The sequence below is a fragment of the Poromitra crassiceps genome, assembly GCF_964638095.1.
Source record: "Poromitra crassiceps genome assembly, chromosome: 15".
In the NCBI taxonomy this organism is placed as follows: Eukaryota; Metazoa; Chordata; class Actinopteri; order Beryciformes; family Melamphaidae; genus Poromitra; species Poromitra crassiceps.
In genome coordinates this window covers 16,883,606-16,897,587 of record NC_139634.1, presented here as the reverse complement: position 1 = coordinate 16,897,587, position 13,982 = coordinate 16,883,606, and the positions used below count along the sequence as shown (strand labels likewise).

Here is a 13,982-nt window from a genome sequence, read left to right as displayed (position 1 = left end):
GCTAGGTCTGGTCACAGGGGCTTAGCTGTGTTTTCTGTTGATATATTTGGTAAGTGTAATCTCCTTTCTGCCCTAAGCTGCTTTGGTCCTGAGGGAAAGGCAACAAATGCAACAGTTGGACTCTATAAGGTCTGTATGAGTGTTTTGATTTCATGTGAATGGAGGTATTGCAAGACATGGGATGAACTAAAGGTGCATAATAGACTTTACCTCAGATGAAGTCAATCGACCGCAAAACAAATCAAATGGCACCATATCCCATTCCTCCAATGTGTTGATTTGGTCTGTATAGTTTATAGACTGTATAATAATATAGACCATAGTGCTGGTTTTCACGGTAGGCAGGTCGTAATAACCATAACCCTGTCGGCTATCTGTGTTCTATCACCGGCCGGTTGTGTTATGTTTCTGTGTTCCAGCAGGGATCAGGCTATAATGTGCTCTTTAGCTTTTATGTCGCCCTGTTTCACTTTATTTCTTCCTCCCCTCAGGCTGCTGGCTGAATTTGCCGGGGAAAAAATCCCTGGGAAAAAAACACACTCTCAACCGCCCATCAACTCCTTCCCCTCCCTCTCATCCCAAAGAGTCATTCCATCACCATTCCACAATCCTCCTGTAGTGAAATTATCCCCCCGCGACACCCCGCTCCCGTGCCCTCCTCCCCCCGCGACACCCCGCTCCCGTACCCTCCTCCCCCCGCGACACCCCGCTCCCATGCCCTCCTCCCCCCGCGACACCCCGCTCCCGTACCCTCCTCCCCCCGCGACACCCCGCTCCTGTACCCTCCTCCCCAAATATGTCATACAGATAGAAGTACACCAGAAAGGGAATATTTACCTTCGCTCAGCAGGGGGGACTCAAATTCAAATATCCAAAGGGCTATAAAGTCAAATTATAGCTTTGGATATCGTGTGTGTGTGTGTGTGTGTGTGGGGGGGGGGGGTTGCTTAAGAAATTAAGAAATTGGGGGGACATACCCGACTGAAGACCAGAGGACAGACAGTGGGTGCAGTTGGGGAAAAAAGTGGTGTCCCCAGTTGGTAAAAAGGGTAAGCCTCCAGGGAATAACTACCGCGAAAGTGACAGTTTGTGTGTGTGTGTGTTTGCATGCATGTTGTGGTGATACTTGCACATGTATCCACTTATGAGGTCCTTTCTGTGTGTGTGTGTGTGTGTGTGTGTGTGTGTGTGTGCGCGCGTGCGCGTGCGCGTTTTGCGACTCTGTCAGCCCCAAGGCTGCTCATAATCTAGCCAGTCCCACCGCTCCCCGGGGGCCGCACTTTCATTCGGGTTGCCATTACTGTAGTGAAAACCCCCTTTAGGGGATTACAGTGCCGTGTCCCGCTCAAGGCCCTCTGAGATGATCCATCGTCTGCTGACTGTAGTTAAGCACTCACTTAATGTGCTAATAGTGTTAGGCTGGGGAGACGCTGTGGCTGCTCAGCTTTTACCTTTCATCTGCTAAAGCCCTTTGTCTGCTGGAGGTGGAGATTTCATGGCTGCCGGCCTTAAATCCATCAGATATTCACAATCAGAAAGCAATATTTTGAGGGTTTGGGTGTAGGTATGAGATGAGATGCTAGGGCTTTCATCATGTAGACACTGATCGGATTGATATGTGTGAAGCCTGCAGTTGAAGGCTTACAGTGCAGGGAAAGCTATTTCTGTTGCTCAGGCATTTGCGTGCATGTTTCTGTGTGTGTATGTGCATGTGTGTGTGTGTGTGTGTGTATGTGTGTGTGTGTGTGTGTGTATCCAAGGCACCAAGGAGCACTCACTGGGTCACGGTTACTGGGCTGAATCTCCTCCAGGCAGTGGGTCTGCGGCTCACAGGGAGTGTGTTGCCCAGCCTTCCCTCCGGTCCCTCTCATGTTTGGGGAGCACAGAGCGTGATGGTGGGGTGGAGTGGGACTTCATTATCTTCCTCCTTCAGACTAGTTGCTGGGTCTTCCGTGTGTGTGTGTGTGTGTGTGTGTGTGTGTGTGTGTGTGTGTGTGTGTGCTCGTAGGCTGCTATTGGGTTGCTAGGCAACCCCTGTGTCTGCACAGTGGAGTGGGGGTGGGAAGGAAGAGGAGTACCGGGGTCAACAGAGACAGACAGTCACAAGCATCCCCACGTCTGATTGGACGCCTCGGTGCTCCATGATAAATGGTGATGCCTGATCATTATCATGCCGGCTGGCTGCTGGGGGTTCTCCAAGTCCACTGCCTCCTCCATCTAGGTACAGGCCACTCCCTCCTCCCTCTAGGTACAGTCCACTCCCTCCTCCCTCTAGGTACAGTCCACTCCCTCCTCCCTCTAGGTACAGTCCACTCCCTCCTCCCTCTAGGTACAGTCCACTCCCTCCTCCCTCTAGGTAAAGTGCACTCCCTCCTCCCTCTAGGTACAGTCCACTCAGTCCACTCCCTCCTCCCTCTAGGTAGAGTCCACTCCCTCCTCCCTCTAGGTAAAGTGCACTCCCTCCTCCCTCTAGGTACAGTCCACTCAGTCCACTCCCTCCTCCCTCTAGGTACAGTCCACTCCCTCCTCCCTCTAGGTACAGTCCACTCCCTCCTCCCTCTAGGTACAGTCCACTCCCTCCTCCCTCTAGGTACAGTCCATTTCTGTTGATCACAGACTGAGACTCTGATTCAACTGTTTCTGTGCACAGATGGACAGTTGATGAGAACAGTCATTTGCAGCCTTCTGTTTGTGATGCACCTTTTTATATGTGACAAGGCAACTGGTCTCTGAATGAGCCGTGAGTCACTGGTGATTCAACACTTCAGCTGTCACTCCCCCCGTAAACATCAGATCGGCAATACGTCATTTTGTCTGCGGCACATGTTCCCATTTACGGGGATGTAAAAAAAAGAATGTCACATGTGACATGAGTTAGAGGATTTTAGATGCGTCAAAGTAATATTACCGCTGTATCTTGTCTATTCTATGGCCAGACGAGTTGTAATATATTGTCATGTCATGGTGTTTTGGTGTCATCAATAAACCAGATTGATTGCTATTTTTCTATCATTTTTTTGGTTCGTGCTATTTTACATTGAAGTCAACGGGGAGAGGCTTGTGTTTTCCCCCTAAAAGGGGGCGAGGCCTAATTGCCGATCTGATGTATCGCATTCATTTTGTTTTGTTTTCTTGTTTGTCTTGTTTGTCTGATAGGAGCCATCTTCATCAAAGCACATCGACATGTCTAGATATGTTATAACCTAGACCTCTAGCGGTCCTGTAAATAACGACAGTCTGATATTGAAATAGCATGGTGGCCATGGTGCCTTTGACACTGGAGACTGCAGTTCAATCCCCAGTAGGGATTATGGGTGGGAATCGCTGAGTAGCTCACGATACGATATCGTCACGATACTTGGCCCTCGATAACGATATATCACGATACTGCGATACTGCGATACTGCGATATATTGGAAGACGATACATCACGATACCTGTGTAACAAGTGAAAAAAATACCTCTGAAGGCAAAAAATCATGTATTATGCACTCACTATTATGCAGTTCACTCACTCACTCATACCATTTTCGATACCACGGAGGAAAAGTTACACATTAAGTCTTTTTATTATTACTATTAAAACAAGAAAACCTATATAACCTACCTACCTACCTATATAATTTCTAAAAGTAGATATTAATGATCAAACATTTCCATTCATGTAGCCTACAGTAGTTATGTTTTTGTTTCAACTACAAACATAAATAAAGTCAACTTGAAACTATGTTTCAACTACCACACACAGCATAATATTTTAGCCTGTTTATTTAAAAAAAAAAAAAAAAAAAAAAAAAAAAAAAAATAATAATAAACATATCGATACTTGGCGCCAGTGTATCGATAACGTATCGCGGGTGGAAATATCGCGATAACGTGGGTATCGATATTTTGTCCCACCCCTAGTAGGGATGCACTGATAGGAAAATTCTGGACGATAGCGATAGTTGATATCATTAATATAGCCGATAACATTGCTGTTATGGCCGATAACCAATATTTACCGATGACGATATGATCTGCATAAAAACAAGTTTCTATGATAATCAAATTTTGTACATACTGAAAAACACATGTAAACACTGTGAATTTGAAAAAATAATATCTTAATTTCAAAAACTTTTGGAAAAGCCCATAAATCATAGATTTACCACATTGTTTTTTTTGCATCTTTGATATTCTGGATAGATATAGAGTGATGGATTTCCCCGATTTGTCCCCACTACCGAGCACATCGAAGGAGTTGACTCAATGATATATACAGCATTGAGATTCACCCCAGTTCTTTGGGTCCAAGCCAGGCTGTTGGCGCTCCACTATCACCACGGCAACAGTGCGGGTCCGGGGCCCAAGCCTTTCACAGCTGAGTGGCACGGTCGGCCGCTACGGGAGACAGACCCGGGGTCACTGCCACTCAGGCCGGGGTCATTGATGGCAGCTTAGGAAGGACAAACTGAACGGACTTACCTGGCACGTGTCAGGATTATGATCATGACAGTGGCTCATAGGAAAGTGTGTGTGTATTTGCGTCTGCCTGTCTTTCTACCTACCTGTCTGCCATCTTTACCAGCCATGGCAGTGCTTATATGTCTGTGGACAGATTTTGCAAACGTGATAAGGATAGCAGTCATTCAACTTTACAGGTGTGTAGTTGATATGAAAATGAAGGTCAAGTTCGAACATGGGCGTTATCCGAGCAAGAAGGGTGCACAATCCCCCCCCCCCCCCCACACACACACATTGCCCCCCCACAATTTTGTGAACGTCTGCCTGCAGGCGCAGTTGCGGAAAACATTTTTCTCGTTAAAATTTCCAGTTACACTGAAATGAAAAAAAGGGAGAAAAACAATCATGTTACCATACATCTATTTGACAATTCATTCCAAACAAAAAGATAATTTTATTGTAATTGCATATCAAAATCTCATATCTTTTTCTTCTTGGAAAAGCGACAATCTTTAGCGGTGACATCATTGTGTTGCCCCCTGCAACATAGGAAGCGATCAGCAAGGACAAGTTGCTGTAATAATCACTTCTCTTCATTGTATATGGATCATATCCTATATGTTTTACCTGCAGCGTGGAGCGGCATCCAGCCCTCTTGCATACTCACTTTCCTCCATTCTCCATAGTAGCTCTGGAGCGCTGCCCCCCAGCAACATCATCGGCATCACGTAGTTGCCAACAAGCTATAGAGAGCCAAAGTCACGCCCACTTCCGGTTTAGGCATACGCACCAGAGTCATTCGTCCGCCATTCTTTTTTCCATCTACATTGAGTAAAAATGCTTACGAAAAGAGTTTTACTTGGTCAAACCAAGCGATTGTATTTGGAATCACGAGACCATAGAACATTTCACTCGGACCAAAACAAAACATTTGCGGATTAAAAACGTTTTGTTTGGAGTGAAATGTTCTATGGTCTCTCGTGATTCCAAATATAGCTGAGTAACTCGGTTTGCCCAATTAAAACTATTTTTATAAGCATTATTTTTATTATCATTATTGCGGATTACAGAAAATATGAAGTCTGAAATATGAAGTCTGTAATCTCTAAATTAGCTGTTGGATCAGTTAACGTATCCATTGGGTTTTCTCTCGTCAATAAAAATAAACTCAGCAATTTGTAGTTACCTCGTCTTCCCATTTTTATAACTGATTTTAATGGTTTACTAAATGTACAAAATCCACTTAAAGACAAAAGATGAGTCAAGTATAGTGCCTTAGGATAGGATGTAAACTGAATTTGTGCCACAAAATTTTCTTCTAAGAAAAATATGATTGTTATCATGCCATATGCAAATGTATGTCTGTAGGATATACATATTGAAAGACTAGACACTGATGGGACCTTTATGGGGTTATAAATTGGACCATAAGGGGATTTTGGGGGGCATATGGCTTGGGGTGAATAGGTGGGGGAGACACGGGTGGCTGGGCAGTGGGCATAGAGACAGCAGGTGTGTACAGTGGGTGGGATGGTGGGTGGGGGGTCTTTGTGGTGGATGTTAGGCTGGCAGGGGGCAGTTAGGAGGGCAGATATGGAGGTGGTGTGTGTGGGGGGGGGGCATGTCATTGGTAAGAAAGGGGGCGCGATGTTATCATTGTTGGGGTGAGTCCGATAAACAGCTCTTCTTGTTCCCTGCTGTGTGTGTGTGTGTGTGTGTGTGTGTGTGTGTGTGTGTGTGTGTGTGTGGGGGGGGGGGGGGGGGGGGTTGAAGCTGGGTGGCAGACAGCCAGCGCTGGAGATGGAACCAACTGTCACTGGCACCCCCACCACACACACACACGCACACACACACACACACACACACACACACACACACACACACACACACACACTGTGAGAGTGTGTCTGTCACTGTGTTCATATCTGTCTATGTGAACCTGCACCGAAATTGAGATTCATGTGGGTTTTCTAGGCATTTTGTGTGTGGTGTTGAAATCTCCGTGCGTGTGCGACTGTGTGTCAGTTGTGTCAGTGTGTCTCTGTGTTAATAGAATTACGTCTCTAGGTGAATCCTCCAGCAGTCACTGTGCCATGCTTCTCATTTGCCGCTCAGTCAGCCGAAACCCCCCCCCCTCTCTCTCTGTCGCTCTCTCTCTCTCTCTCTCTCTCTGTCGCTCTCTCTCTCTCTCTCTCTCTCTCTCTCTGTCTGTCGCTCTCTCTCTCTCTACCACTATCTCCTATTTTTTCTGCCTCTCTACCTTTAATCACCTCCTTATACCAGCCAGCCATTCAGTCATATCTCTCTCTCATTCTCTCACTCTCTCTCTCTCTGTTTCTCATATTTAATCACCTGCAGTCAGTGGTCAGGCAGATCCCAGCGCTGCGTCGATTGGCCGGGGCTGGAGAGTAGGCGGGGCCTGCTCTGATGCATCACACACGTACACAGCACATCCTTCTCCCCCCCCCCCCCCCCCCCCCACTCACTCTCTCTCTCTCTCTCTCTCTCTCTCCCTCTCTCTCCACCTCTCACACTGCCTTGCACACATACGCCAGAGCTCACACACTGCAGCAGAAAGCGGTAGGCCGGTAGGGTTTTCCTCCTCCTTCACACTGGAGGCAGCAGAGGGGGGACAGACAGACAGACAGACAGACAGACAGAGAGGGAGAGACACTTACGTACCGAGAGAGACAGACATGTTCTTCATGGAAGATCCACTGAGGAGTACCTGACCCAGAAGCTGCCTGCCTGCCGCGTGTGTGGGTGAGTGTGTGTGGGTGAGTGTGTGTGTGTGTGTGTGTGTGTGTGTTCACTGCAGAAGCAGCAGCACTGCAGATATACACAGACCAGGGGCTCTGCTCATCCCTCTCTCCCCTCCCCCCCTTCTCTCCTCCCCATCCTCCTCTCCTCTGCTTCTCTTGGAGCATCCATATGGAAGTAGGCACCCACCACTGCCCTGCTCCGTGTTGCCTGTGTGTGTGTGTGTGTGTGTGTGTGTGTCTGTGTGTGCCTGTGTGTGTAACAGAGAAGAATTAGCCAGCAGTAGCAGGGCGGACATGAGGAGCGTTTGATTTATGTTGCCTGGCGAGCGGGCATGTGTCCTCCTGTGAGAAGAAGGAAACGACGCACAGCAGCACCGGTAGTTTCTTATTTAGATCTTTGAAATCTTATTCAAAATGACTCCTCTCTTCTGCGCAGGTTTGCGTCGGGCCCTGGTCTCCCAGAAGCAGCCGCGTGGACTCCACCGCCCCGGGGCAGGCCTTACCCCCGCCCCCTCTACTTCCCCCATCCACCTCAGCTCAGCCCCCTTCACCCCCTCCCCCCAAAAGGATACAGGATGCCCGTCTCTGCGCCCCTGTGCTGAGGAGGCGTCCGGCGGGCAGCAGCATGGACGCTGTGCTGGCCGGCATCCCCACCACCGCCACCGATCTGCCACCCCCACACTGCCCCCCCCGCGTCGGGCGCCCCCCCCAGCCCTGCTGACCCCTCCCCCCCCCGGCCCCGCTGATGGGCGAGGACACCGACGCCAGCCCGACGCTCGACCACCGCGGCTTCCTCCCCGACCACAACTATGTGACTGAAGGTAAGTGGGATGGGACCTGTGTGTGTCACTGTGATTGTGTGTATAAGTGTGTATCCCCCCCGTGTGTGTCTGTATTTGTGTACTAGGCTGCTGTTTGTGTGTGTGTGTGTGTGTGTGTGTCTGTCTGTCTGTCTGTCTGTCTGTCTGTCTGTGTCTGTGTGTGTTCTGTGTCTGTGTGTGCGCTTGCCTGTGACACAAAACAAGCGCCCTGTGTTCAGGATGGCATCTTAATCTCCTGTAAGCTCTCTGATGATCAGTGTAGAGATCTAGGATATCTATAGGGAGCAAAACTCTGTCTCTCTCCCCTCTTTGCTCAAAGGAATCTCTCACAGACAAGTTTTCCTCTCCTCCATTCCTCCATCACCCCTACTTTCATGTTCTCTCTTTTGTCCTGCTGCACTTTTCTCTATTTCTTCCCTGTGTGTGATTGTGGAACCACTTTTTTTCTTGTGTAACACCACGGTTAGGCAAGAATCAATCTGCTGCGTGTGTGTGTGTGTGTGTGTGTGTGTGTGTGTGTGTGTGTGTGTGTGTGTGTGTGACACAGGGCAAGAGAGAAATTGTAATTTCCTTCTGTGAACAGAAATATTGCCTAGCGACACATTATTTCATACTCACTTTGACTGGAAGCAGTATTACATATCATCCATCACATGGTAATACAATCACACACACTCTCTCTCTCTCTCTCTCTCTCTCTCTCCAGCCCTCTCCTGAATATAACAGGTGTGTGTATCAGATTGAAATGTTGTGTATATCAGATGAGAGGCTGAGGGAATAGAAAGAAGCACACAGGCTGTGGAAACAGCCGGATGGATTAGAAGCGTTGCACAATCTCCACTTCCACTCCTGCTAATCTCAGTTACACCACTAATCTCACCTGCTCGCCTGTCTGCCTGTCTGTCTGTCTGTCTGCCTGTCTGTCTGTCTGTCTGTCTGTCTGTCTGGCTGCCTGTCTGTCTGTCTGTCTGTCTGGCTGCCTGTCTGTCTGTCTGCCTGCCTGTCTGTCTGCCTGTCTGTCTGTCTGTCTGGCTGTCTGTCTGTCTGTCTGTCTGCCTGTCTGCCTGCCTTTTCTGTCTGTCTGTCTGTCTGGCTGCCTGTCTGTCTGTCTGCCTGCCTGTCTGTCTGTCTGCCTGTCTGTCTGTCTGTCTGCCTGTCTGTCTGTCTGTCTGTTTGTCTGTCTGCCTGCCTGCCTGTCTGTCTGTCTGTCTGTCTGTCTGTCTGTCTGTCCCAATCTGTTTCTTTTATCAGACCAGACCAGCAGATTATAATTTCAGGGAATGGTGGGGCGGGGCGGGGGTGGTGGGGTCATGAACGTATTGTGAGCTCATTTGTGATCCCACATCACTACATAAAGAGAATTACACTTCCTGTGTCTGTGCTGTAATGTCATTTCCCTTCACACAGACCCATAGAGAAGGGAGGAGAGCCATGGTGCTGCCTGTGGAGGAAATTAGTAAATGTGTGTGTGTGTGTGTGTGTGTGTGTGTGTGTGTGTGTGTGTGTGTGCGCAACATATTGTATCATTAAGAAGAAGAATATCTGTGTTTTTGTGTGTGTGTGTGTGTGTGTGTGTGTGTGTGTGTGCAACATATTGTATCATTAAGAAGAAGAATATCTGTGTTTTTGTGTGTGTGTTTGTGTGAGAATGCTTGTTTGTCTGTGTGTGTGTGTATTCGTGCCTGTGTATCCCTGTTGCTTTCAAAGAAAGGGTTTTGATGAGTGCATGGCCATCAGATCATCCATTATTACCATAGCAACAGCCCGTGATGATAAACATGCTGCTTTTCAAGGTGGGCCGATATGATTGACAGGTCGTGTCCGCCCACCAATAATAGCCCTATTAATTATTCCACACATCTCAGGCAGACACAGTCATTATTCAGGGTGAATGGCTGATGGACACACGTACACGCGTGCGTACGTACACACACACACACACACACACACACACACACACACACACATACACACACTACAGCACTGGTCTCAAAGGGTTGTGCAACACATGAAGACCACGCTGAGAATAAATTATTGTATAATGCACAGAAGAAGTAGACAATCTTCCTATTTTCTGTCCCATGTGATGCAATATGATTCATCCGCCTCTCCCTCTCCATCCACCACAACCCCCCTCTACCTTTTCTCCACGTTCACCCCATCCCCCGTCCTCCTGCCTGCATCCCCCCCCCATCCCTCCCTCCCTCCCTCCCCCATCCCTCCCTCCCTCCCTCTCTCCCTCGCTCCTCTAGTCTAATGCAACTCACAGCATCGCTGGTGCTGAAGTGGTGCGTCTGCCAAACAATTATCCAACAGTGCTCTAAAGCCTGCTTAAACACAATGTATGTGTGTGTGTGTGTGGGGGGGGGGTTTGGTTTCTGAGTAAGTGCCTCCATCGTTCTTTACTTTCTGTGTTCCATTCATATCCATTTGAGTCTGTGAGCATGTACAGTATGTCTTTTTGTGCGTGTGCGTGCACAACAGTGTGTGTTAGTAGGAGGTCCCATGGGGATTCCCCTGCCCTATAAACTCCTACAGGGGGGGAATGCTTCACCTTCCCTCCCTTCTTCCCTTCCTCTACTCCCCCCTCCTCTCACCCCCCCCCCTCTCATCCCCTCTTACCTTCAGTTGGAGTGGCAGTGGCTTCAAGGATGGAGGAGGCATAGTGCTTAGAATAGTTGCAGTAATAATAGTAACCAAGGGAATTATGCATCAATGTTTTAACATTTCAAATGTTGACATTCTTGGAAGTCATGTAAGTTTTTTTGTGTGTGTGAACAATTATTTATTCGTTATGAATTATGTTTATTACACGGCTTTGTTGAATACCTGATTCTGGTTGGTCTGTCATACAGAAATAACAGACCGTTGCTATGCATGGCGTTCTGAAAGACTGGAGGGCCACGTCCAGTCATATCAATCTGCAGAAAAAGTCTGGTAAATGTAGCGGTTATTTTAGCTCATCCGTGACACCCGGTGGCAAAGAAAGAAAGAAAAACAAATGTTAGCGTAGCTTTCCTTAGTAAGTAGTATACCGTGTAATAAGCGGGATAATGTCTAGCGAGCCCGTCATTATCGCAAAATAAACCCCTTCAGGGCATGTACAGGCTGTCGGCTGAAAACCTCTCATCTCCAAAACCAACACGTTCTCACTCCTGATTCATCACCATACTGACGTGTTGTCAGGATCCCTTGGTGTCGCTTTTTAACGCACTGGGTACACCTATTTTGTTATTTGTCAACATGCAGGGGTAGTCCAATAGACTTCTATAGAACCCCCACAACTTCGAGGAGCATGCTGATGACTGCAAACAGTGCATGCGCCTTAGGCAAACGAGGAAGTAACTTTGGTCACAGAGGGAACCCTCTTGGAACCCTCTTTGTTAGTTCTCGCTATGGATTTACTTCAAAAATGACCGTTTCCAGTAACTTTGGATTATTATTTCATGGCGTGGTGAGTACACGAGTCACAACATGTACATGTGAGTGTTTCTGGTGCTGTTGGAATGTGTATTTTAGGCGACTGAACAGGGGAAGGCAGCGATACCATAGACTACCATTGTAGTGCTAAGCTATAAGCAGTGAGGGCTGTAGTGCACTCTGTACTGTACACACAGTGAAGATGAAGGCATCCACATTCTACCTTTAATATCGGCATTATGGCAAATAGGCGAATCTCCAAAATTGTTGGTGTATCCCTTTAAAGTTATAGTTAAGGTTATGGTAAATGTAGGCAAATAAAACAACTTGTGTTATGTTTAGGCAACTAAAACAACATGGTTCAGGTTATAGAAATGGTTTGGTCATAGTTAAATAAGAAAAACATTAGTTAAAAAACATAAAAAGCTGGAGATGGAACCCCGGTCGGCATCATAGGCAAACATACGTCCATCCACCACCGCTTTATTTCAGTGTGACACTACTGGCTACTACCCTGCACGTTGTGGGAATTCTATAGAAGTCTATTGGACTACCCTGCACGTTGTGGGAATTCTATAGAAGTCTATTAGACTACCCTGCACGTTGTGGGAATTCTATAGAAGTCTATTGGACTACCCTGCACGTTGTGGGAATTCTATAGAAGTCTATTAGACTACCCTGCACGTTGTGGGAATTCTATAGAAGTCTATTGGACTACCCTGCACGTTGTGGGAATTCTATAGAAGTCTATTGGACTACCCTGCACGTTGTGGGAATTCTATAGAAGTCTATTGGACTACCCTGCACGTTGTGGGAATTCTATAGAAGTCTATTGGACTACCCTGCACGTTGTGGGAATTCTATAGAAGTCTATTGGACTACCCTGCACGTTGTGGGAATTCTATAGAAGTCTATTGGACTACCCTGCACGTTGTGGGAGTTCTATAAAAGTCTATTGGACTACCCTGCACGTTGTGGGAATTCTATAGAAGTCTATTGGACTACCCTGCACGTTGTGGGAATTCTATAGAAGTCTATTGGACTACCCTGCACGTTGTGGGAATTCTATAGAAGTCTATTGGACTACCCTGCACGTTGTGGGAATTCTATAGAAGTCTATTGGACTACCCTGCACGTTGTGGGAATTCTATAGAAGTCTATTGGACTACTGTGCACGTTGTGGGAATTCTATAGAAGTCTATTAGACTACCCTGCACGTTGTGGGAATTCTATAGAAGTCTATTGGACTACCCTGCACGTTGTTGGAGTTCTATAGAAGTCTATTGGACTACCCTGCAGGTTGTTGGAGTTCTATAGAAGTCTATTGGACTGCCCTGCAGGTTGTGGGAATTCTATAGAAGTCAATTGGACTACCCTGCACGTTGTGGGAGTTCTATAGAAGTCTATTGGACTACCCTGCAGGTTGTTGGAGTTCTATAGAAGTCTATTGGACTACCCTGCAGGTTGTTGGAGTTCTATAGAAGTCTATTAGACTACCCTGCACGTTGTGGGAGTTCTATCGAAGTCTGTTAGACTACCCTGCACGTTGTTGGAGTTCTATAGAAGTCTATTGGACTACCCTGCAGGTTGTTGGAGTTCTATAGAAGTCTATTAGACTACCCTGCACGTTGTGGGAGTTCTATAGAAGTCTATTAGACTACCCTGCACCTTGTGGGAGTTCTATAGAAGTCTATTGGACTATCCTGCAGGTTGTTGGAGTTCTATAGAAGTCTATTGGACTACCCTGCACGTTGTGGGAGTTCTATAGAAGTCTATTGGACTACCCTGCAGGTTGTTGGAGTTCTATAGAAGTCTATTGGACTACCCTGCACGTTGTGGGAGTTCTATAGAAGTCTATTGGACTACCCTGCACGTTGTGGGAGTTCTATAGAAGTCTATTGGACTACCCTGCACGTTGTGGGAGTTCTATAGAAGTCTATTGGACTACCCTGCAGGTTGTTGGAGTTCTATAGAAGTCTATTGGACTACCCTGCAGGTTGAAAAATGGCGGAAAAGCGGTACCCAGTGTGTTAAAGTGACGCCAAGGAGCCCTGACCAAATGTCAGTATGTTGACGAGTTGGGATTGAGAACGCCTGAATGGCTTTCATAAGCTGAAGAGTCAGAGAATGTTGTCAACTCAGAGAGGAACATGTAATCCTTCAAGCACAATCACAATTATGAGGAACTGTGAGGTTTTCACATGACAACAGTGTTATGCACCTGGACAGACTCAACAGAATATAGCCAATAGAGCAGCCAATAAAAAGAAAAAAGAAAAATAACTAAATTGTAAAGAGAACAAATGTAAATAGTACTCACCCAACTCAAACTGCTTCTGTCTCACTACTGACAGGTGTTGTGTTAATCGTGTACTACAGTCATCACTGCTGGAGAGAATTTGACAGGCCTAACAGGCTGTCCTCTCTTCCCTCGCATTGGATCCTTGCTGCCTGTTTCAGGGATGACTCTAGGAGAATCGTATGGAAAGACATATTGAGATCCCGCCCCGTTAGCCGTCAGGCTCTCTCTGTC

The 13,982-nt window shown here is 47.1% G+C and overlaps 1 protein-coding gene across 1 annotated transcript in view; it reads left to right on the top strand.

Annotated features, from left to right (window-relative positions):
* Positions 1-13,982, top strand: part of LOC310790427 (histone H3.2) — a gene marked incomplete at its 3' end in the record, with an annotated part of 253,276 nt that overhangs the window by 692 nt on the left and 238,602 nt on the right. The window lies entirely within an intron of this gene.